Raw genomic sequence first — 27,027 nt, 5'->3', positions numbered from 1 at the left:
CATTTGGTAAGTGCTTGGCCCTATATACATTATAACACCATCATCTTCAGATGAATGGTTGGGGGTAAGTTCTTTCATCACATTTCCTTGCACATACTGCATAGAGCGTAAACCACTGACAGTGTCGGTAAAATGTAATTTCGCCACTGAAACAACCATCCTTGGAACTAAAGCGACAGTACAAAAAGTCTGCACAAAAGCATTATTGTCAGAATAAATAACTTCAGTGTCATTGTCGAGGGTACAAATCCCTACTACGACTTCTCGGACTCCTATTCTACATGGAGCATGTTACACATCCCCCGCCCGAGGTTGCCTTCGGGGCTTGTGCTTCACGTATCAATTGCATTTTTTTTCTGCCCTAAACTTAGGCCTCCGAAGAGTTTAGGCGCATCTGGAACATGCCACATTGCCTAGGCGCAATGGGTGAAAAGCATGTCAACATTAGGTGCCCGAACAATTCAGAGTGTGGAGAGAAACGATAAAAATGTTTTCAGCAAGTCGATACTTGCGATCAGTGATGCACACTACAGGTATTGAAGTACAATTGCTTTACTCACAAGTGCTTGGAGCTGTTTTATATGCGGTGCCTGGCTGATTTTCTTTTCTTGGTAATTGCTAGCTTTTTTCTTGTGTAGTGGTGGGTCTAAATCAAGAGAGCACGATGTCATGTAATAGATACACAAGAATCATATACGGCCTCTAAGTAGTCTTAAGAGCTTCTAATGAAAACATAGAGGTATACTACACGCAACTTTATTTTACAAAAGCACCTTTCAAGTAAAGTTTCGAACCGATTTTTGCTTTTTACTAACCACTGTAGCGCACTTACGGCTAGACCTTGTCAGATTCTGACTAGAGCCTTTCTTGCTCTGTCACCTATTAAACCCCCTCAAAGAATAAGGAAGGTTGTAGTTGTATCATTTAATTGTTATTTGAGCTGCATGTTGATGTATGCAACAGTCCAACTGTCATGATGAGTTTTCATGTGAGTTACATGGCAGCCATAGCAAGTCAAATGTGCCTATGTTTCCTTGATGCAGACCATATGAATATAACAAAATTTGTTTCCACTTCACTATTAGGTTCTTGTTTGCAGAAGTAGGCCACAATGACAGCGAATCGGATGGGGGTAATTTGGCCGGAGCGCAATCTTCAAGAGAGTTGACCAAAGCCTCCAAGTGATTCCTGAAGACTCCGACATTGGCAGCACGTCCCACGTCTTTGTGGGAGACGAGGCGTTTCCTCTAAAAACCTACCTCATGAGGCCGTATGCAAGGAAGACTAAGTAATACCATTACCTTCGTCATTTCTAGGCCATTACAGTATTAACCATTTGCTAGATCTCGAGGAGTGATTTTACACACCTTTAAGGGTCTTCTAATATGATCTTATATGTGTCATTAGCCAGTGCTGCAAATTTATGCAAATGAGGAATTGTATACAAGCATGGAAAGATCCTTTTCCTCTATTGACCTAAACCACTATAAATATTGCCATCGCAGTTATTTCTGACAGGTAGTGATTGTCTGTATCGCATTTGTTGCGGTAAACATATAGTGTGCTAATACATGGGGATAATTTATGCGTGCAAATTTACAGAACTTTCTAAGCAAACTGAAGCGGCACTGCGTCTGCAGGTCTACCCCCTTTGTTTGGAAACTGTGTTGACGGGCAAGTTCAGCAACCAGATGTTCCGAGAGCACCAAGTCAGTTGTCAAAGCTACAAGAAAAAAGAATTTCAAACTATAGACTTAGCAGGGCTCGACGAGTCGTAGAAAATGCCCTTGGGATCCTGGCTCAAAGGTGGCGCATCCTGCGCCGGCCATTTAAAGCCAATGATGAAAGCGTCAGACGCATTATACCAGCCTGTGTATGCTTACACAATTTTCTGATGACAGAAACAGCTTCCTCTCGTGCAGTTTACTGCCCACCAGGAACTACCGCTTATGAAGATTTGCAGGGACGTCGAACCGATGGGACATGGAGGCAAGAAGCGGACGAGAATGGCGGACTGACTCCTGTGGCTGCCACAGGTTATCACCCAACGAGGTAATCATGTTGTGGAAATATCTGCGAACAAAACTGGCACTGCTGTTTACTTACTATTCCGCCAGATAGTTTGCGTTTGTGATTAGCAGTTAAAGTGATGTTAATTTCCACATGTTAGAGCGAGCACTTTCGCTTCAATGTTCCATTTGTTTTGTATTTAGACTTGCCTACGCTGCACGAGACAGGCTTTGCAAACACTTCATCGGAAGCGGCAAGGTCCCCTGGCAAGAGGAGATGATCACGAGCAGCAGAATGTAGCAATGGTAACATTCTTTTTTTGCGTACAGCCACTTTAAACACATTCTATATTCCATTTTCTGCTTGCAGTGATAACAGCATCCTCGTACACTTTGCTGTTTTCTAACAATTATTCTCGAGACATATGTATGTTGCAGGTACGGATGCAGACAATAGCAGATGGAGCACGCTTTTGCCTTCTTATATTTTTGAAGTGTTCAGTAATTTAAAGTGACATCTGCGGTTTGTGCAGGCTGCTGGTGGACACTACGGTGCTTCCTCATGGGCAAACAGTGTTTCTTCATGTCAATACGAAAGACCTGATTGCAATTAGAACGGAATAGCATACTCTGTTTACTTGTGTCTCCGCCTATCTATTTGGCAGCACTGGCGACAGACAAAAAGGCACATGCAATCACAGATCATGGAAAGGTGGCAGCAGTTAACCCTATAACAGCTGGCTTTCTAACAATGCTGACTGTAAAAATATGAACAGTTTTCATTGGTAGTTGCAGGTGAATACCACACCCTTTGAGTACTGCACAAACCATATTTCCTGACATATTCAGTATATCAATAAATCTGAAAATGGGCCAAGCATGAAATGCCAAAGGAATAAATGCCGTCCAAAATGTTTATTTATTTAAGATACCTTACAGGCCCCTGAGAATTCTTTATAGGGGACGTTGTTCTTGACAGTGCGTTTGTAAAAGTAATACAAAAAGGGAAAAATTCAGCTCATAATAAATAACATTTGAACAGATGATTAGAGATAAAAAGCATGAACCAACGGACGATACAGTCTAAATCAAGTAAGAGAAAGAAGAAACAAGAAGCATAACAGTTAAACAGAAGTAAAAGCATAGTGTTACATTGGTGCAGCAAAGTAGAAAAAATATGTGTGGCTGAAGCGAGCGACTATAAAACATTAGTTCGAATTTTCTCCATGCATGTCTCCTTGGAGCCGGTGGTACATCACTGTCTGAATTTCGAAAATTGCATCTGACTGGTCTCCCGGGCCATGCATTCTCAGCTGTCCGCCAAGTGTCATGCGCGTGTGGTACACGGCATCTTGTGGCTCCCGCTGCAGTTGTTGCGTCTGCTGCCTCTCAATACGCACCGCCTGGAGGTGCCCCATACAAGCAGCAGTTACAGCAGCATGCTGAGGGGCTTTCAATGGGCTGCAAGTTGAAACAATTTTTTTGTAGTCGTGTATTATGTGTTCATTCCTGATTTACCTCTGTGGTTTCCTTGGTGACCGCCTGCTTCTTTTCCGCTTTGGAGTCCTACGAAAAAATTAAACCTTCCTCAGCAGCGAAATGCATTCACTGCATAGGCACTATAGCAAGCGGTTAGATGCAAGCATGTGCGACATCAGAAATGAAAAAGCTCGAGTCGTAGTGTTCCACCTACCTATCTGTGTCAGACTCTAAGACATCTTCTATTGGTCTCTCATCAAGATGGCTCTAAAAATGAGTGTGTAAATGCCATGTTTGTACACACTGCATTGCATTTCAGTGATTGCAATCTTGTATGCCTATATTATAAGTTGTTTACCTTTCAGTTGCAGCTAGTGCACTTGCAGCTTTCAGCTGCTGCTGTTGCTGAGCCACTTGACGGAACTGAGAAGCTAGAAGTTCCCGGCAGCTCAGCTTGTTCCTGGAGATTTATGTTTACAGTGCACAATAGTTAATAAATGAATAAATCTATAATAATTTGACGGCCATGTTTGGGCAATAACACTGTGATGCATTCAATTTAGATATAGTAATGACTGGCAGGAGTCACAACCTGCACACGATAGGAAGAACATTGTTTAGGAAATTACGCTTCCGAAAGGATGTCGAAGCTTGAATAGAGCTTGCAAAATTATATTTACACATAAGGAGAGCACTCTGAAAGGTTGCTAACTTGAGATTGTAGGTTTTGTTCCCTCCTGGGGTTTTGCGTGGATAACATTAAGAAGCAAGGCTACAAATGCTCGTGTAGATTTTGGAAAATTGCTCCACTCACACTGGTTCTTCTGAAACTGGTTCCATGATGGCTTGCACGGGAACAAAGTGTTTCCACTCGATAGTGGTGAGGTCTGCGGCACCGGCTTCGCTCCTAATGCTTGTTCTTATTTGATTTCTAATTTTCGCGAATGTTTCCTTTGGGTTTTTAAACTTTTTGTGGCACAGCGAACTTGCGGAGAATAAAAGGCACTTTTGTCAAGTAGAATGAAGCGAGTTGATGGACTGTTCGCTTTCATTCGCGCGATTTTGAGCCGTTCAGCTTAGCACCTCCGATAATTTTTAATGGCTATTTACTGTGCTCTGTTGGAATACTTGTCCGCCGTCATTTGTTTGGCTGACCACAACACAACCGTTGTTGTCCGCGGCAATAATTTCCGGACATCGGCTGTCGCCGCAGATCATGAATCGTTTCAGACACTTTAGGCTCACCGTTGTTGCACAGAAAAGTTTCTATTGTAACACTGCGCTACTCTCGCGGTGCCATCAGTGTCGCGCGTGTATGCCAGGCATTTTAACGTCGCACAAGCGGAGCATGCATGGCATAGGAGCAATCAGCGGTGCGGAAAAATTTTTGCTGACGTTTGAGGGAAAATATGCATAAAAGCAAGGTACTGGCAATGAGAAAGTCTTGTCGCTCCGGCATCGGCACGATTAAGCATGAATTAAGCATGAAGCATGATTAAGCATGAAGGAATAAGCTAACAGTTGTACATACCACTCACTCCCATTTATTTCCCGATCCTGTCCCACAGCTGCTCATTGTAGGCAATGTCCTTGAAATTCAAGTGCCTTTTGTCGTACAGTATCGGGTGCTGCTTAATTGTATCTATGATCATTTCCACAGAAAAAGCTTATCAGCACTCACACCAGCTGTGCGCTTGGTGTCCCCAATGCCCAGATCGTCTCGGTAGTTCAAGATAGGTGATTGTTCAAGGTGTAATATAACGAGAAGCTGCAGCACTTCGTGCACTTTTGTTCGCGGAAGGTGATTCCCAGCCGTTTCGAAGATAGCCACAGTTTCGTCCAAAAGTGCCAAGACCATGCGATTTGGATAGTGCAGTCCACTTTTGTCCTGTTCGTGCAATAGGGTGAACAAAAGATCCCCTTTGTTAGTCGTTGTCACCACCATCACATACGCATCACAGCCAAACTCACTAATGAGTTTCACGAGGTACCCCCTACATACACAAGACCGGAGTATGTCACTGAGGGGGACGAATTTAGAAAGTGTCCTTTCAGGTCCTCCAGCTGTGCAATTAACTCCTGTGGTACAGCTGTAGCGAGCTATTCAGCATGAGTCTGTGTCACCTGGATTTGCTTTGGAGGGATGGCCTTGTCTTTGACAATGTTATCAAGGGCAACTGTAATAGCCGTTGCATCAAGCACATCGTTACCCCCACACATGGACCTGAACCGTCCGAAGAGTGCTTCAACTGGGTCACTGTTGAAGTTCCTCGTGAGAACATATTTGACTCTCCTCCCTAAGAGGAATTTCGTCTCCACTGTTGCCTTAGTGAACAGCAAGGCGTGGTACGTTTTGTCGGCGAATTCCCTCTTTCCTGATGCGATTGAGGCCTCTTGAACCTCCCTTGCATAGCAGGTGAAATCCTTTTCCAGCCATAGCATTCTGTGGTCGTTTTCATCAGAGATGGGCTTCTTGTTGTCACTGCCTCTGTAGACCGTGCCATCGACGTCCGACTATTGCTTAGTCATTTACAAGAAGAAAATTGTTGGGCTCACTTCACTGAAACTGTAAAGGGCTGGGTCGCCGCACTGGTTCTCTTGGAGGTGACACAACGCTGCAGTCACTTGTGGGGAGATTATCTGAGCAGCGTGGAGCCAATTCATTTGCTTCTAAGTTTGACGTGTAAACGTACTTCCTGGTCAAGTTTCTCGCCAGTTTGACGGGTTTGTCCTTCTGGAATTCATAAAGTTTTTGGAGGAACTTCCCTGTAATGACCCTGTGCCGTCTGTAAGTTCACGCTCCAGGAACTGGCTGCGCATGCTTTTGAGGATATGACAAGGGACAAAACTCAGAAAAATGACTCGATCTGAATCGTGAGGATGACAGACTACTGTAGACAAACATCCATTTCCTATGTGTTTAAACATAGTAACATTTGCTCAGTAATTATCCGTAACAATTCTGACAATTACGAATCCACAGGACTCCAAAACAGAGATTACCTCCTTAGTACAGGCAAAAAAGTCTCTTCCACTCTGTTGTTTGGTAAAGTAGTAGGCCCATGGTATTCTGTATGAATTCGCCACACCATGCAGAACAATTTACCGTACCCTATTTGCAAGAGTCTCTGCCAACCTGCATGCTGCTATGCTGTTCGGCTTGTCTTTGAGACCAAAAACAGTGTCGGCCTTTCTGTCGTACACACATTTTGGCTTAATGACAGCCTCGTCTACGATGAATGAGGCGATGTGCTGCTTGCTGCTGAGCATCGAAGCCTCAAAGGTCAGCCTCTCCTTCATGGCAGGGCTCATACCTGAAGACGTTGGGGATGGGCCGACATATCTCTGAAGCGTACACGTCACCGGCAGCGTCAAGAGGTCAAATTTTCAGGCATGATCATACCCTTTTGGCGAAAGAAAGCGCCAAATGGCACACTCTCTCACAACCTCTTCTGAATTACAAGGTTGTTTACTGCCATAGATTTAGATCTGGTGACGGAGAAAAACCGCCTTTTTCTCACCTTTCTGCGAATCGGCAATGACCTTTTTGACGGCAGTATAGCGCTTGCCGTCATTGTACTCTTTCATCCTTCCTTTCTCTACAGCAAGCTGTCTCACGAGCCCCTCGCGTTTCGAGCGCTGCTTGGCAAGCTGAGCCCGAAGCCTTTTGATAATGACAAAGTAGCGACTAGCTCGGTGAGCGTCGTTACTGTTGATTTGTGTTGAAGCACTTCGCCTCTCCTTGGTTATCTCGCCCCGACAAACAAAATCTTTTTGAGCAGGCAACGAGACTCTGCTTTTCGCTTTGATGAATTTCCAGGAGCTCCGGGGTCACGACACGTAGGGTCCTTACGCGGTCTCTTTGCAGCTGGCACCATGTAGGACGGATGGAGTTCGAAAATGGTCGGTACAGCTCCCGCAAGCAACTTCCGTATTCGGCATCCGGGAACATAATCGCTTTCATTGGAGTTTTTGCTACACACTACAGTTGATGCGGATTGGTCGTTGATCACGAGATTTTCACGGGAAATGTTTTTTTCGCCGCTTAAAACACAGTTTCGCATCGCTTGGGCTACGGGCCCGATTTCTACGCCAGCTGCCCGGCCAGAACGCCGCCCCCGTCTTTCATGCCGCCTGCTGCCCAAGGCCGGCGTTCGAGGTTCTCTGCCCGTGGGTAGGACGAGAGCAGTTGGACTACGGGCCCGAGTTCTACGCCCAGCTACCCGGCCAGAATGCCCCCGCCATCTACTCGTGCCACCTAGCCGCCTGCTCTTCAAGCCAGAGCAAGGGCGCTCCCGTTGCCCGGTCTACCATCCTATACCCCGACCTCTGGTGAGACCGGCGCAAGTCCTTTCGTCAGCTTGTCGCCGCGTCTCCGCGTCGGGACTGTTATGTGTCCCTGCCATCGTGGCAAGCCCGGACACACGCGCTATTTAACGTCATACTAGCCCCAAGTATGTTTCTTATTGCCGGGATGTCTATTTGAGTGTTTATTTTATGCTTTCTATTCCATTCCATTTATTTCTATGTCTATTTAGTTTTATTAAAAGTTTGTGTGTGTTTTCGAAACCAACGGCTTTGTTCTCAATTAGGTTCTCGGAGGCACCGCCAAGAGAACCGTTAAAACCGTTGAGTACACGAACCTTGCATCACAACACTTGCTTTGAAAGGTAATTAACTCTACAGCTAGTAGATTAAGTAAATTATTGGCTTGCTATAGTGGCAGTGGCAACGTACCCTCCTGCACCGTCATGTAAAAATCGTGCAACAATCCGAAAAGCAGGCAAACGGCATCTTCTTGTGGGGATAAAAGAGTATAGAACGACACGCTGTAGAAAAGTAAATCAAAACTGTGCAGTGATGTCAGCCAGTTCAAGTAGTTCTTGCACGTTCACAGCTGATCAAGTGGCAGAAACATGCATGCCTTACATGTTTCTAATATGTCCGTGATCACATATCTTAGTGTGTAACGATATCTGCTGTGGTTACTCTTTATAATTAGTGAAATACCATGCTACTTGCAAGAACATATCACCCGATGATTTTAGAACAAATTTCTGCATTTCAACTATACAGAATAAGTGGTTTATTCAATAGAGGACCACAAACTGCGCTTTTTTTTGCAATGACAAACCTATTGCAAATTTTACTTACATAAGGACAACAAAAAAACTAGACAAAAATAGTGTTCTTGAATTTATTGACCTGCCACTGTGGCTATAGCATTCTGCTGCTAACACAAGGCGAGGGGTGGATTTGCCAGCCATGGAAGTGGTACTTCAATGGGAGTCATAGGTAAAAGAAAGCTCTTGCACTTAGATTTTGTTCATCACCTTTTATTGACCCCTTAAACTTCAAAATACTATTGCATAGGGGGCATACTTATGCAAAATCTAACAGCAATAGAAAGCAAAGGGCAGAATTGTAAAACAACCATCTTGCGTGATAATTCTAGTGTGTAAATATTTATTGCATCAATATATATTGTTCAACAGCACTGCACAAATAAGCGTAATCAGCTATAGCATGTACTCTGTCAGGAAGCTGATTCTACAGATGTATAATTGTCAAGACATAAATGCTCATACTATGTCGCCCACATGGCACAAAGAAAACCTTTTTCAACAGTTGTTCCTTCTCGCAGATATAAGTGGGCCATAAGCAGCAGAAACATTATTGCAGGAAATTGTGTAATAGGGCTTATGAAAGAATGAAGAGAGTGAAGAGGCTTTTAACATGAGTACATCATGCTACTATAATAAGAGGAACGATGAGCAAAAATATTTCTGGTAGAGCACTTAAACAGTAACTTTCTGAAAGGCAGAAAATTCCAGGTGAGAGATGGAGGTACATTTGGTCTACCCACACCAACATCACAGACATACTACAAGAAACACTACAGCCTATGGTGTATTAAAGTCTATGGGAAAGCTATCTCATACAGAAATCACGAATGATGCAACAAGCCCTCGACAACACTGCAGACATTCTTGGCCAGTCTGGCCTCTCGCTTTCTGATAAGTCGGCTTACATCGACGTCGGAAAAAAGACTAGAATCAAGAACTACTCCGGATTGCACATTGTGCTCCCAATAGCTGGAGAAACATACCCGCAAGTCAGCATCCACAAATTCTCAGCTAGTGTAAGACCGTGACAGCAGAACCAGCACTTGGGTGAAACAATAATGACATGCCTGAACGCAAATTCTACACCTGGTGAAAAGAATCATCATCATCACCTATTATTATTGCCTTAAGGGTCCCTCCAAGGACATTACATAAGAGGTGGGAAACATTTATGAGAAAGTGCCATACATCAGCTAAAATAAACGAACAAAGGTAACGAAAAATAAATAATAAACTGTGTAGAAAACATCAGGTAAGTAGAAAACATATTCATGAAATTATGGGGGGTGGACGAGTAGATACTATGGAAAATCGCAGGCGTTCTGCTTGTGTCCAAGGTATGGTGCGGTATCAATTACCAGCAGCACACAAAAAAGACAACTCACCGAATACAGGCATCGGGTAACAACGGGTATTTCCGACTAACGTGCCTGGAGACCTCTATGAGAAAGAGCAAACGAACAAGCACCTAGGCAGAGTAGAGTTGCAGCCTGCAGCACAAATTCTTTGCCTCAAGAGCTCAGAACCTGGCCCTAAGATAATATGCCAGCTAGCACATGTCATGCAAGTACGACTACCCCTCCCTTCAGAAACAACCTCGGGAGCACCTGAACTTGAAACACAACAGGCCCATACTGTGAAATATGCGTGCAGACAATTAGGCCAGGAGACTATGCTACTGCCAAACACACAAAGGAGGTCGTTAATCATGAATATGCAATCAAACATCAGCCCCACAAAGTACATTGATGTGGCAATATCAGTGTAACAGTAGTATGACACTACATAAAACTAAACCCCATGTGACGAGTCTCACTTTTTTCAGTTTCCGTTTATTCGTCATTCAAAAAACAATGAGTAAACAACAAATAGTATTCAGACCAGGGTCCCAAAGTCAATGACTGCAACGGGACCCTCGGTTCTAAAAAGGAAAAAAAGGATGTGTACAAAACGTGGGCTAAAGCAGCAAAGACAAAAAAGTACAAGGAAAAGAAATGAATGCGCGTGATGCAGTACATTGGTAAGAGAAAACCAACAAAAAATTACATATGTCAAAAAGCATAATTATACAGAGAACATGTTATAGGACATGCAATTATCTACAAAAAAAATAAAGCATCTTAACTCATGTTTGAATACATTTAAAGATGACGTTAGTTTAAGTGATTAGGGTAGGTAATTCTATCTTTTTAATGCTGAAAACGAGGATGCCATTTTCCCATAGTTTGTGTTACATTTAGGTAATAAAAAGTTGCAATTATGCGCAAACCCAGTGTGGTTGGTATTAGTGAGTAATTTGTACTCCACAAATTCGTAAGGAAGCTGTTTTTTAAGTAATTTATAAAAGAGAATACTTAGATGATACTTAAACGAGCCAGATATAGGTAGTAAAAAGTTTGCCTGGAATAGCGGGAGAGCATTTGAGTAAAAGGAACTGTTGGTGATTATGCGAATAGCCTGGTTCTGTATATGTTGAATAGACGAGAGGTGGCAGCTATACGTGTTTCCCCATGAAGCAATACCATAGGTGATATGACTATGAATGAACGCAACGTATAAAGATAATAATGCGTGTTCCGAAAAGAATGCACGTGATTTTATGAGAGCTCTTATGCCTAAAGCTGCTTTTTGTTTAACAAACGCAATATGATTCGTATATTTCAAGTGAGAATTTATATTAAACCAAGGAACAAAACACAGTCCGCTGCGGGAATAAGGTGACAGTCGAGAGTTACTGGAGCGAAAAACGGCGCGATATTCTGCTTTGTTTTAAATAACATGAACTGAGTTTTGAGAGGGTTTAAAATTAAATGATTTAACTGACACCATTCAACAACTTTCGCTAGTTAATTGTTCAGTTTAAGGAGTAAGGTTGCTAAAGAGATATCAGACATGGGAATAGTGGTGTCATCAGCATATAAAATAGCATTATAAAGGTCAAGAACATCGGGTAAGCCGTTAATGTAAATGCAAAACAACAAGGGTCGTAGTATTGAGCCCTGCGGTACCCCTTGATTACCAACTTTCGACTTGGAATAAGCGCCCCCTACACAGACTGTTTGCTCACGATCATGCAAGTAATCTTTAAGAAAAGTTAAAGCTGGACCTGTTATACCTAAAGATTCTAGTTTGGCAAATAAAATGGTATGATTCACAGGGTCAAAAGCTTTAGAAAAATCTAAAAATACTGAGCCAACAAATTTCCCACTGTCAGTAGAACACCTTATGTAATCGGTCAATGCAATAAGAGCTAAGCTCGTCGAACTGCCAAGACGGAAACCGAATTGGCAAGATTTTAACAACTTAAACTTTGTTAGGTGACTGTTTATACGCTTCAGAAATAATTTCTCGATAACTTTACTAATGGAGGACAAAATAGAGATTCGGCGATAAATAGACACCAGAGATTTATCACCTTTTTAAAGACAGGAATTACTTTTGCCTTTTTACGCGAACTAGGAGGTACCTTCCTAGTTCGCTTAAAGATTACACTAATTATGCTGCTTAGTGTTTCCGCAATGCAAGGGGCCACAAGTTTTAAGTGATAGGCAAAGACATTATCTAGACCTGGGCAAGGGCTTTTTCTAGATTTATTAGAGCAGAACAGACCTCATCGGCTGTTACGGGAAAAAGAAAGAATGTATGATTGCAACGGTTACATGGATAGGAAGAGGCTATCGAGCTATTGCTGTACGCTTCATGGAAGTAATCACTCATTGAGTTAGCTATGAAAGACGATGCAGTGCAAGTGTCTTGTTTACAAGTTATCTTATCAATGGTTCTACTAGCCTGGTGTGCATTCAAAAAGTCGTTGAAAAGTTGTCATTGTTTCTTAGGATTATTTTTAGCTTTGCAGAATTCTTTCTCATAATAAAGCCGTTTCGATTTTTTGTGTAGGTTGTTCAACATGGTACTGTATTTTTTTATAGCGATGTGCTAGATTCACATAGAACGGCTGTTTTTTTTTAGCCTTCCTGTAAAGATTATCTTTTTTGCGCATGCTGGTTAACAAACCTTTTGTTATCCAGGGACTACGTGGAAATTTAAATTTTTTTTGCATTTGACTGTTGTAGTGCTAGCGAACGAAGCTTTCAAAAATAATGAGCAGAATTTATCGAGTACCTCTTCAGGATCACATAGAGTACTAATTGATGACCAGTTGGTACCATTTATTGTATTAACAAAGTTATCCCGGTCGAACCTGGATGTGAGGTAACTAGCGTCATAGTAAGGTCTTTCTGTAACAAAGGTAACGAAAATGGGAAGATGATCTGTGATAGACATGTCAATGACACCCGCACTTGCAGATGGTGTGATATTGCTTAAGGCGTGATCAAGAAGAGTATTAGTTCTAGAAGCGCGAAATCTAGTAGAAGTAATTAAAGACTCAAGCCCGAATCCAACAAAACAATCGCTATACGATAATACTGAAATAATATCAGTATCCAGTAAATTGATGGTCATGTCACCAACTATTAAAATCTGTTTATTTTCAGGTGAAACTTTATGAATAATTGTGGAAAGGTTGTGCAAGAAATCAGGAATAGATGAAGATGGGGAGCGATAAATGGAACCAATTATTAGACCATTGTGATTACTAGGAGCCGACAGGTCAGTTTCAATCCACACTGATTCACATTTAGATACGTTTAAACACAGGTCAAGCCTACGTTCGTACTTGATTTTTGATGATATGAAGATAGCCGAACCGCCATGCCTTTCGGAACTGCGGTTACAGTATTCAGAATGGAACGACCGAAAACAACATAAATTACCATCAGAAGAGTCAAGCCAAGTTTCGGAAATGCACAAAAATGAAAAGGAATGACCAAGTGAATCAATAAAGGCAGTAATGCTATCTTGGTTTTTGCATAAACTTCGCGCATTGATTGTGTAGTAAAGAGTAGTTAGAACCAGCGAGCAACGATATTGTTTCTAATGTTGAGAGCAATGCCATAGAGCAATGTTGTCAAGAACAGATTATGAAAATAACAAATGTTGGGATTGATATCTACGTGAAGATGCGCAGATCTCACTCGGCACTTATTCTGAAGACAATGCTGTCATCAGTCTTGCGTGCCTTGATATGGCAATTCTCGGTGCAAAGGTAAGGCCATTTCATTTCTTTTTTGAGGGCCAGCGCTTCGCTGAATAGTCGTTTGTTGTCAATGGTCTGGTGTTCATTGACGTAGAAGCGCTACCCTTACTTCCTGTCAGACCTATCATAGACGTACGTAACGTGCTTTGCGAGCTTTCCGAAGGAATTCGTTTTTCTTGTCACGCGAACAAAAACGGGTGATGATGCTTTTTTCTGGTGTCTTGCTGGTGACACGATGAACTGCGTCTATGTCTGTCGATGAAATGGGGCATTCAACAACTTCTGCAATTGTGTTCAAAATCACAGTGCAGTCTTCGCCCTGTGTACAGGGGATGCCTTTGATTTCAATGTTATTTAGCCGGCTGTATTGTTCCATTGCTGCAATCCTGATGGTGAGCGCTTCATTTTTGGCCCTCAAATCATTGTTTGAATTTAGCAATTCATTGACACTTGTCTGCACTTTATCGTACTGGTCACTCATGTGACGCACACTGTCAGCGTGAGATGTAAGGTTAGCAAGACCATGGTCATCAAGCTGCTTTGCAATTTTAGAAGCAAGTTCATCAACGAGGTTATCAAGTTTGTTAGTAAGGAGTGATTCAAGTTGCTCAATTTTTTAGCCAGTTCAGCATTTGAAGGCATGTTATATAGGACATGGAATAACCAAAGAAACACTAGTGAACAGCTGCCGCAGGCAGAAGCACAAAATGGTAATAACGTAAAAAACCAACCTGCAGTGGAAAGGTAGATAGATATTCAAAAGATTCCAGCGACTGCTCCTCACAAGTGGACCGAGTGCCTCAATGGTTCCTTTTATACCCCCTTCAAGCCAGGCAGCACAGGTGCTGTGATGCTCAGGGGGAGGCGCAATGAGGCAGCACGTGCAGGAAGGAGAGCCGCAGTCGTGAGTCCCGTAGATTCCTTTTGTCACCCTGAGGCCATGCAGTGCAGGCGCAGTGGCTCCTAGGAGGAAGCGCAGTTAGGCAGCACGTGCAAACAGGAGTGCAGGTGCACGCGGAAGAAGGCTGCGCAAGACGGTGACAGCACGAACCACTAAGTCGTGGTTCCTGCTGTCAGGTCATCCTACATGTCATCCAGGTCATCCTACACCTAGAAAAGCTGAACTGAAAGCAATCAAGCAGCACTTGTATTCCAGATTACACCCTGCACAAACCCTGCAGAGATTCACCAGAAGCTACCTGGGCCTGCACATTACACAAGATTGTCAGGAAAATCAGGAGATTGACACACGACTTGCAAGCACATGGCCAGAAATTAAATCGCAAGATACATAGCCATGCAGATATTCCAGGACAGAAGCGCGCTTATAAGCCCGACATAATAACTGAAAACTGGATGAGTTGGTGTGTATTCATTATTAACTAAAGTGCAACAGATAGAAAACAGACAAGAACGAAGCGCTCTGTGTGTTCACTTCGTTCTTGTCCATCGCATTTCTGTTGCACTATAGTTCATAGCTATAGGTAATAGCTACAGCTATAAGGCTGCACAGGTGAAGAATGATACCTCTGCCCAAGGGCCCGATTTCACATCCAAATCCACGCATGCACAAGCGCGCGCGCACACACACACACACACACACACACACACACACACACACACACACACACACACACACACACACACACACACACACACAAACGTTGCAAGAGTGCATAGCATGAAGCAGTATCAACAGGATGACACTAGAAATAGATGAGGACTAACTTTCAACTGGGGTTCACTTGCAAAATGTGGCGAGTTATACAAATTACCATAAAAAGACAATGAGTAATACGAGAACAAAGTAAAAGCAGTAGCCAACGTTTCGACAAGTGCACTTTTCTTCTTCAAGGTCCACTTGTGGAAATGTTGGCTTCTACTTTGACCTTGTTTTCGTGTTGTTCATTGTCTTGAATTTCCATCTACTGCCTTCCCCGTGTTTTCCCCAGAAAAAGAAAGACATCTTTGCAGGCTAGATAAAGATTGGTGCTTGATGCAGCCAAACATAAAAAAAAATGCTACAGAAAGAAAATACAGAAAAATTCTAAGTGCAGAAAAAAAAACATTACAATTGCCAATCCTGCATGCCAGCACCTTTCAAGAAACAGTGTTGTTATTCCAATTGACAGACTGACAGCCTGCTTAAGCAAGCACATTATTCCAGTTCCATGCCATTGAAAAAAAAATGAGTTTCTTGGAAGGTAGCCACATGCACACTTGGTGATCACAATGTCTTTTTTCCAAGGACTTGAATATCTATATGTACTTTCTCCCATTCCCGCTTTTATGTGTGGTTTCATCGATTACTAGTCTTTATCAGGTTTTATTGCTGTACTACTTTCTGGTAACCTTTACAGGTCACTGCATTTTCACAATAAACCTTTTAATTAGAAGTTAGCGTACCCTGTTCTTACTGCTTCAAACTATACATTCTTGCTACATTGGCCTATAAAAGATTTTATAAGGTACACAAAACCATTATAAGGGCCTATAAAGTGACTTGTTGCAGTCTAAAAAAATAATGAATGGCCTTAATAGTTTAATGTACACACCGAGTAACTGCTCGCTGACAAGCAATACACCGAACATACACGAAAAGGAGAAGCAAAAATTCATGTGCGTTTCCTGAAAGAAAATGCATAAATTTCTAACGGAGGTCGTCCTGACAAGATTGTCCCAGCATTTTTAGATCTACAGCTTCCGTAATTTCTCTAGGCAGCGGATCTGCACAGAATTCTAGCTTCTTCCTCTACAATGCACGCTCAGATGTGGAGAGTGCATTGTAGAGGAAGAAGCTAGCATGTGGAGATTGGCTGCCTATAGAAATTATGGATGCTGTAGATGCTGTAGATGCAAAGACACTGGGAAAATCTTGTGAGCATGGCCTCTGTTACACTTTCAGAGATGGGTGCGTTTTCTGTTGGAATCTGTATGGATACACATCAATTTTTGCTTCTGCTTTTTGTGTAACTTCAATTTATATCTTGTCAACCAGAATTTACTCGGCATGTTCAATGAACTTTCCTTTGTTAGTATGCCTCATGATCTTCTTGGTCTCTAGCAGAAAGGCATTCATTCCTTTTACAGTGAAGCTGTATAAGCCTAGGCAAAACACTGATGGTCCGATCCGAAAAACACTAGTGTAGAGGTATCAGCCATTGTTTAGGGGGGTGTGAGCCATTGCATTCGTCTTGCATGATGGACGGAGAAATTTCTTTTGGGTAGACATAGAAATGCTTATGTATTTCAAACATACATTTCTCTACGTATTATTGCAGGGAAGGGACACAGAGGGGGACGGGGTTAAGACAAGACCATGATGTCATTATTATTTCGCAGCAAAGGTGTGGTGGGCCATTGGCTAGACGGATAGTGACATCTTTTCTCTCTAGCTGCAGAACGCACGTGCGGCAGCCTCTCTCCGACTTCCCAATAGGTTCAAAAATGTGTCCCTCTATTTAATTCAATGAAATCTGCAGCCCCGGTGTGTCAGTTGGTAACTACAGTGCATAACCGAGCCATAAATATTATGATTAACGCATTACAAAACGGAAATGCGTAACATAATTCAGAAAGATTTTGATGGACTCGCTGGATTAACACATTTAACCACTCACTACACTTTCCATAATGGTGATCTTGTAAAGCGCGATGTGTGGCATTCCAAATAAACAATGTGATAAACCCAAGGCAAACGTGTACATAAACTCATTAAGAAACACAGACATAACCAATTATATAGAAAGACTCGAATAAAGATTGGAATTAACCTACTGGTAAACACCGGTACCGTACATTTTCCCTTCGCAGGTTTACCACCTCTACAGGGTGCATGGGCAGCAATTTTTTCTGTTATTGCTTGTTAAGTATTGTGTAATGTTGTGCCAGTAAAACACGTTGGGTTAGTTGGTGTAATGTATTGGTACTTCGTTTTTGCTGGTCTTTGTTTTAATGTTGTGCCCTTCTTCGTTTTGTAACAACTTTCTTATTCCCCATCGCATAATACTCTAACCTTGCAGCCGGCGTAGTATATAAATAAATAAGTACGTAAGCATGTCATTCATTATCTGCATACACTTCGCACGATTCTTTGTTCAACAAACGCCACTGTGTTGATGTCTGGCAGCGTGCATCTACATTAACTGCCGTTTGAGTTTCGGTATAGTTTGTGAAGAGTTGTGAACAGTTGTGAACATAAAGGTTACATGACATTAAGGTTGTAACCTATGCGGTGCATAAGCAAATCTTGCAAATGATGGCATGTTGGATTGCTGAAAATAAGACAAATTGTGTATATCGCAGGTACTTTAACAGTATTTAATTGACCACTTGACAAAAACTTCCCTTCGCATAGATTCCAACACGTACACTGAATCTGCAGTTTTTTTTTGCCCCATAATGTCGTCGTTACTGCATGGCCACAGTGTAGATTTGAAAACAACGTTAAATAAATTTGTTTCTTGCAATATAACAATATGCGTAGATAACTGCGATTGCGCCACCAGAACTTGATAAAAACATGCACACTATAGGATGCAGACAAATGCTCAGGATAAGCTCCAGAATGTTAGCTTCCTCATACTTATGAAAGTGAAGTTTCATTGCATGGCTGTCAATGAGAGTAAGAAAGAAATCTTAAATGTGTTCGTGAAACAAAAACGCATTGATAAGCTTAGAGATATAGTCAATGCTTAACACTTTCGAAATGAATAATTATGGCTTGCTAGTGACATTGAAGCAGCCTTCCGACAGCAAGAAAAGGAATAAGTTTTTCCAGCTCTGAACATTGAATTGCAGGTATTGCAAGCAGGCACAAAATTCTGCCAATATAATTTGTTTAGGAATACCAAATTGGAATAAACATTGAGACTCGCATTTGTACTTTCTCTGGCTGAGCAATCTGGTTTGAAATGACTCCCATCAGCATGTCGTAACAATGTTGATCTAATACCGGTTAAATGCATGACTAGCTTAAGAAATCTGGATGATTGCTATGAATGACAGCGAAGAAACTATAATATTTAATAACATTATTATTAATTATATTTATTTCCACAAAACAGGCTAACCGTGAGCGACGTGCGAGGCTGAGCAGAAAGCTCAAAATTCTACGGCAAGTGCGCCTGACGTGGGCCCCCCATACGATTCCCCATTATGAATAGCACGTATTGATATAGCCTTCTTGTTAGAAGTTCTGATTATACTATCTGCGCGAGACACAGGACAACAAAGTGGACGAGAAGAGAGTCTTTCAGAATTCTATGTTACAAAGTACAGGTTTCTACAAAAGTGACGGTAACTGCTTGAAACATTTGATGCGTCGGCTTTTGCGCCTTTATGAATAGTTAGAGAAGGCTCCCATATATATATATATATATATATTCGCAGTGCAAGCACCACGATGGATGAACCAGACTAGCGCTCAGGTTGACTTTTACAACACAATTTTCATTCCACGTCCAGTAATCACACAGATCATTTGAGGCTTCGTTCAGGGGCACACGCGCGCTTTCGGGTTGGAGCTTCTGGTTGCCTTTGGCGCAAGGATGTGGCTAGGAGCAGGCACCACATATGCGCAATGTCGGGCAATATGCACGCCTCATTTCTCCAGGAGATGACGCCGAGCAGGAGTAGCGCGAGGATCTTGTTGGGAGGACACGACGACTTCGTGGCAGCCGAATTCCGAATACTGCATTTCCGGTGAGGGTAGCTACATGAACGTGTCGATAGGTCATCTTGTAGATTGTTGTAGCGCATGCAGAGCGAAACGGTCATAGAAGGCAGATGAGTCAACATACAGCGCTGAACCACCTGCGAACTGCTGTTTACGTGCGCCATGTCGCACTGAATTACAGAAACCGCTGATGGGCACTCAAAGACAAATCTTAACCTTTTTCAAATTAGTAATTTAACATTTTGTTCATTAAATAAAGGAATTATGCAGCGTGTGCCACGAAACTTGGCAGTAAGCAACCCTCGGCGTCGCACCATTCGCATTGTTGAAATTGCAATCATGCGAAATGAGCCTTCTAAAAATCGCATTGTGACGCGTGGGACTGCACCGATTTTCGTCGTTCCAATCGCAGCATGTGAAACAGCCTTGAAGGGATCGGAGGCATAGGCATGCTGCTTCAGACGCCGCCGTCAAGCGCAGAAGTGTTGAAGTAACTGCACTAACAATATCAGACCAGGGTTGCAGGGAGAAAGCCAACACTCATATCGTGGGCACCAGCAGACATGTCTGATGAACGTTTGATGGAGAAGAAAGTCACCAATAGGCACAGGAACTACCCAAGAAAATGACAGAACCACTGCGCGTACGTTCGCGCCGCGGACACGGTGAGGTGGTGGCGACCTCGTGCGGCGAGCCATCGAGCTACTCGAGAAGAAAATGTTCCGTGTACTCCCGTGGCGTTGCGAAGGCCATAAGGGATCGCGGAGGAGAGTCGGGTCCTAAAGTCCCTCAATAATGATCGAGTCCAGCCGTGCTTGTGCGTGCGACCCTCTTCAATGTATCCGCTTCTAAGCTTTCGCCTCACTGTCGCCACTCGCGGCAAGAAGTGCAAAATTTAATAATTTGCTCAATCTCCGTCTGCCTTCAGAAATTTCTAGCATTGAAATCGTAAAACACATATTTAAGGAAATAAAAATGTTCTTTATTTTATTTGTTGCATTTTAACCTATTCGTTTGAGTGAAAGTGTAGGTGCAAGAATGCGCCGCTTGTATCCTCTTCGCATTCGATGGACAAGTGTGCAGACAGACAGCGGGACAGTCACGGTATTGCTAATTGCGATAATCTGTTGATAACAATACGCGGCGCTGGCGTTTCGTTGTGCACCCTTCTGCGCTTGAAACGTGGAAGCAGCGTGCTGCGCAGGGTGCGCTCATGTTGTCATACGCGGCTTTTTGTCTACATACTTTTTTTTGCCTGCAGCTTTTGCGCGTTTCACCCTATCTCCGTTCATTGACTGCCGTCGAGCAAACTCTGGTAAAACTAGGGTGAACAAGAAATTCGGCACGGCCTGCATAGCACCCCAGTATACAAAAAATTTCTAGCGATAGGCACTACTGTTTTGCATGATATGTTCCTGCACTGTGCAAAATGCTGTATTATAAATTTTGGGCTGGAACAGAAAATCATTTCACGACACGTGCGAACAACGCATTTATGAAAACTGTTATGAAACTGCTATGAAAGTGTTTCTAGCAAAAGAGCACAGTGTGAACTATGACTCGACTTACAATCTTTTCATTCCATTTATTGAAGCCTTAAAGGCCCGGAGGCATTACATAAGGCGGGGGCAAACAAAGTGTGATGAACTCTTCATCACGCTAAGTGGGGAAAAGAGGAAGAAAACAGACGAAGAATAGAAAAGGAAACAACGCTCAGGAGGGAACCGAGCAAGCGGTACTATCATCAAAATCACTGTAAAGAAACCATAAAATATAACAAAATACATACTATTTCCTTATTTTATTTATTTACATACCTACTTAGCCCATTGGGCATTACAGTAGGGAGGACAGATAATCAATATAAAATACAAGATTGCACAGTCTTAAAAGGTTAATCACTTCAGACCATGGGTACAATACCAATCATACATGTGTTACATTCTGAGGGAGCGCATGAGACAGCACAATGAACAAGTTTCGCCCAGGTAACAAGATACACTCATTGTCACAGCACACTGGCTAACATTGCAGAACATAAACATCAAAGAAGATTTCAAATGGCGAGTGCATATTTATCTGCAAACATGTGATTGGAGAGCATTGGGGAATGTGACACCAGAAGCAACTTCAATTAGCTCAGGAGGCAGCTGGTCTCCTTCGTGTATAGTACGGGGAAAAGGAGTTTTGGTATGTTGTTGTGCGCGGGCATATTTCTTTTATCTTAAGTAAGTGGTCGCGGCGCCCGGATATGCATGTTGGCGATTGTAGATAAGTCTCTTTCTTTAGTGGTGTGCGATTGAAAACGATATCTCGAAGGAAAGAGAGGCGGGAAGCAACACGGCGTAGTGAAAGATCTTCCAAACATATGTGCCGTTTTATTTGTGGGATGCTGCTTGGAAATGAGTAAATGCCGGTTATGAAACGGGCCGCACGTTTCTGTATCGCTTCTAAGCTATTGACAAGAATTTGTGTATGCGGGTCCTACACAACAGACGCGTATTCGAGAATCGGGCGAACGTTGCTTAGGTAAAGTGTTCTCTTCACATCTAGTGGCGCATGCCTAAAGTTTCGTTTGATAAAATTAAGTACTCGCCCTGCTTTTAAAGTGATGCTTCGAATGTGACGATTCCCTGTCAGATCAGCGGAAAATTTGACACTAAGTATTTAGCTTCGCGTGTTTCTGATAAAGGGGAGCCGTTCAAGTAATACTGTGTACGGATTGGTTGCCGCTTGCGGGTGAAACAAATGTGCTTACATTTTGAGATGTTGAGGGACATCAGCCACCTGTCACACCATGAATAAATTTTATTTAGGTCTGTCTGTAATGCTACTCGGTCGGAATCATTATTCATTTCTCTGTAAAGAACGCAATAGTCTGCGTACAGCCAGATTTTCGAGGTGATTCCTGTGCCAATGTCATTTATATATATTGACACGTGTACTTTATCGGGCAACCACGTTTCGCCGCCTAACAAATGTAATCGCACAGCGAGGGACGCGCCTGCATGTATCCGAAGTTTCTGGAAAGTTATCGATGCTTCTATGCGATGTCTGTTGTCGCCGAACCTTATGTTATCGATTTCATCACCTGACGCGAATAGTATAGAACTTTGTGGAAGGCGCGCGGGTCCGAACGATTAGTCTGGAACATTCGACGACTGCTCTATAAAAGCCGACGCGCTTGACCCGCTGATCAGATTTTCGGCGATCGCCGACCGTGTTCGCCGCTATCGCTGTGCTATAAGTGTAGCTTCTTTTGTGGGCACAGGTTCGCCCAATAGAACTTAGTTTTCTGTTTAACAGTATTGATACTGTGTCATTTGACGTCACGAGCACGTCACAATATAAGAAATAAAAGAGGACCTAAGACGGAACCCAGCGGAACGCCACAAGATAGGCATGCATATTCTGATTCTGTGCCATTAATTACCACTCTTTGTAAACGACCTGTCAAGTAGTTTTTGAGCCAATAAAGTATTTTTTCTGGTAAACCAAGAAGTGAAAGCTGATGAAGAGAACATGGGACACTTTGTCAAACGCTTTCTGGAAACCTAATAGTATGCAGTCTGTTTGTAAATCTTTGTCAAATGATGTGAATATGTCATGGGCAAATTCCGCTAACTGAGTTACGCATGAGTGACCATCTCTAAACCCGTGTTGATAAGGAACAAAGAAACTGTTGTTTTGAAGGTGGGAAAAGATGTTAGTGTAAATTATGTGCTCCAGGGTTTCGCGACTCACAGATGTTAAGGATATAGGTCCATAATTCATGACACTGTCACGGGGCCAGCTTTTATGAATCGGAACAATGTCGCTCATCTTCCAGTCTTCAGGTAATTCTGAGGTTTCAAGAGATTTGTGATACAGTACTTCTAGATGCCTTGATATGATATGTGCACAGGATTTCAAAACAAAATTGGGTATCCTATCTGGAGCTGGTGCCGAATGTGGTTTTAATTTTTGGAGAAGGCTGACTATTCCGAAGTAGTGAATATCAATATCCGGCATATCATCAAGCGCGTCGCTCAAGAAGACTGGAAGATGTTGAGGTACTAGCCTGGAATACACAGAAACAAAGTAATCATTAAAACAGCTTGATTTATCTCTATCATTAGTAACAGCTTCACTATTGTGAAATAATGGAGGGATACCAATATCGTCTTTACTGTTTGATTTCACTAGTTTGCAAAGTTCCTTTGGATTTTCTTTTATTCTAGAACCAAGAAAGTCAAAATACCTCTTTTTTCCTTCTGCGATTTTCATGTGGATTTCAGAACCAAGTTGTCGAAGCTTAGAAAATTGCAGTGGATCGGGCTTTTCTCTATACCGTTTGAACATACGATTCCTCTTGTTAAGTAGCACCTTTATGGGTTTATCAAACCAAGGTTTATTTTTTCGGTGTTTCACAGAAAGAATCTTAAATGGAATGTGCAAGTCAATCAGCTATAAAAGTTGTTCCTTGAACAGCAGCCATAACTCGGAAACAGATACAGTGCTGCTTTGTTCTGAGAAAGCATGGAAGTTTGACTCGAGCGTTTCAGAAATACGAGAGTAATTTCCGCTATCCAAGAAATAAACTTTTCTGGGTTTCGGTGGCGGTATGTATGCCTTGGGAGCCACGAGACGGGCAACCACTGCATCATGGTCGCTTATTCCGGGAACTATGGAAATAGATTGCAGCAACGAAGGAGAGCTTGAAATCAGAAGATCTAAGGTGGAAGCGGCATTGCCATGGCGACGTGTTGGTCCCTCCACGAATTGATAAAGACCATGCGTTGCGAAAAGATCGTAGAAAGCCGACGACAAGGATGAGCACGAAGGAAGTACTGGCAGCTCATTAATCCACTGCGCATCTGGCATATTAAAGTCGCCACCGACGAGAAAGTAATCAGTTGAGACCATAAGTAATGAATGGGAAAGGGTATTAAAGGTACGACTGCTGTTGTTATTAGGCGGACGATAAAATGCTCCAACTGTAAGCTGTTTGCTATGTTCTAGAATAACTTTGCACCAAACAGATTCACAGCTGTTATCCCCCAAGTCAACTACGAAACTTGGAAAGCTGTGCCTGACCAGAACAAAAACGCCCCCACCGTGCGTATTGCGGTCTTTGCGATAGGGCACGTATTCCGCAGGAAATATTTCACAACTGGAAATCGATTCATCCAACCAAGATTCAGACCCGATAACAATGTCAGGGCCAAAAGATGATACGAGCCCTGTTAACTCGTCGGTTTTGTTCTTGACGCTTCGGCAATTGATAAGCATAACGTTTACCAATGGAGGACGGCGCGGCACGTGCTCAACGGAGCGGCATCGAGAAACGCTGACGGAACCGTTAACTTCAGTAACAGGGATTGTCGACGCCGTTTCAAGTTCACTTTTTTTGCCGCACAATATTATCATTATCAGCGTCGTAAATGAAGTTTCGTCCGTCCATACGAAGCTTATCGTGCCTTATTTTGTACGAGGAGGGCCGAGCCTTTGCGAATTCGGAAAGTTTCCTGTGGGCTAAGCGTACGGAACGAGAGAAGTCTTGCCTGGAGGAAATGTCACTTGTCTTCAACTTCGGGCCCGCCCCCAATACCGCATCTTTATCTTTGAATCTAACAAAGCGAACAATTATGGGGCGGTTTTTATCTTCACTGTAAGTGCCCAGTCTATGCACTCGATCAATGTTTAGTGAGTCAAGCGATACACCTAGCTTAGTAGAGCAGAACGCAACAACAGTTTCTTCGGCTTGCTTCCAGGTTTCCAACGGGTTATCCCGAAAACCAATAAAGAGAAGGTTGTTCCTTCGTAGCCTATTTTCGGAATCATCCGAAAATAGGCTACGGCCGCAGGCTTCGGCCGGCTTCGGAATAGGCTTCGGCCGCAGCTATTTCTGCGGCCGAAGAGTTGCTGGACTGCGAGCATCCTTGCTCTAGAAGGTCGACACGTTCCGTCAAGTTCTTAACTTTTTCGTCAGTGGCATATTGTTTAGTCCGTATGTCCGCTAAATCAGATAAATTTTTTTCTTGACCTGACTGAAGCTTGGTAAGCATCTGCAAGAAAGCAGAGATATCCCCTGCGTCGGTCTGCGTACTAGATTCCTGAACGCTATCGGGGCCTTGATTCGACTCCACAACGCCTAACAAAGCTAACATCGATTGTGACAACGCAACATGGCACGCCGCGGACGTGCAGCGGTTAACAAACCGAAATAGCCAGTGCTAGGTGTCACTGGGGCACGACACCTCAAATAAAAATGGGTTTGAAGTTCGCATGCATGCGCAATGGCTCATGTAACCAACCTGTGTTACAAGAAGGGGTGAGCAAATCGTGCGTCCGGCGGGGTCGCGCCCCGGTGAATGCGACATAGGTGGGCGGTTAAACACTGTTGCTTTGGTTCCGGGTTGCCAGACGAGGAATCCGAGGCGCTACACTTTTGGCGGGGAGACGATTCCGGCTTGTACAAACACGGCTGGATGGAAGGCCCATGTGTCGATGCTTCTTCATCCGTAGCGCTTGTTCCCGGAGCACCTTTGACGAGCATTCCAAGTGGGCCGAGCCAGACAGCGAGACCAACCTGTGTTAGAAGAAGGGGTGAGCACATAGTGCGTCCGGCGGTGTCGCGCCCCCATAAATACATAAATACTACTAAATACATACTAGGCATGAGAACGAATCACTATAAATTAATTACTTAAAAGGGGTCAAGTAGCAAATGCAGTTTTAACAAACCATTCTAGGTGCAGTGGATTGTTAGTTTCTCACGGGAAGTCGTGTGGTCGGCGGAAGAGACAATACAGTCGGGCAGAGTGTTCTACAGCGCTATTGCATTTGGAAAAAAAGAATCCTTCGTAGAAGACGAACGGCACTGAATGTGCGTGATCGGACAGCTGTGGCTGAGGCGGGGAGAGATTCTGGGCGGGGATTGTAGCCGAGGGTGTCTGGCTATTGGGTGATAGTAGAAAGAGTGAAGCATGCAGATACGTGAGATGATACGACGTGATTTGAGACTGGGAAGATCGAGTGTGCGTTTATTTCAGTTATGCTTGTTTTACTTGAGTAGTTTGACATGATAAAGCGTGCAGCACGATTCTTAATGGCTTCTAATTCATAGCTGAGAAATGCTTGCGAGGGGTGCCTGATAGATGATGCGTATTCCAGTCTCGACCGAACGTATGTCTGATATGCAAGTTTTTTATAGCTGGTGATGCAGATTTCAGATTCCGACGCAAGAAACCAAGTAGGCGAGACGCGTTTGCGCATATTGTTTCAATGAGAGTAAGCCGTGATAATGACGATGTCAAGTGAACACCTAGATACTTATACCACTCTGTTCGGGGTATTGTAGTTGAGCTTATGCGGTACGCGTAATTTGTAATGCTGCGCTTACGTGAAAACGACATACATTGGCATTTATTAAGGTTAAGAGGCATGAACCATTTTTACACCATGAAAGGATAATGTCTATGTCTTTTTGTAGGTCAATGGAATAACAAGGGTTATGGATGGCGTTGTAGAGGACGCAGTCATCAGTAAAAAGTCGAAGTCTAGTTTTTGTGTTACAAGGCAGGTCATTGATATAGATTAAAAATAACAGCGGGGATAAGCCTGCTCCCTGGGGGACACCGGATGTAAGCTCAGAAA

General features: G+C 43.1%; 1 long non-coding RNA gene across 1 annotated transcript; it reads left to right on the top strand.

Annotated features, from left to right (window-relative positions):
• The first annotated feature begins 746 nt into the window (after window positions 1-746).
• Window positions 747-4,004, top strand: LOC142571216 (uncharacterized). The gene is made up of 4 exons (XR_012825796.1): window positions 747-1,288; window positions 1,908-2,052; window positions 2,214-2,315; window positions 3,854-4,004. It is a non-coding gene; the product is annotated as an uncharacterized LOC142571216 (long non-coding RNA).
• Window positions 4,005-27,027: the final 23,023 nt, after the last annotated feature.

This window comes from Dermacentor variabilis, chromosome 2 (genome assembly GCF_050947875.1).
Source record: "Dermacentor variabilis isolate Ectoservices chromosome 2, ASM5094787v1, whole genome shotgun sequence".
Lineage (NCBI taxonomy): Eukaryota > Metazoa > Arthropoda > Arachnida > Ixodida > Ixodidae > Dermacentor > Dermacentor variabilis.
The sequence above is the reverse complement of the archived record's forward strand: the minus strand, read 5'-3'. Positions and strand labels throughout refer to the sequence as shown.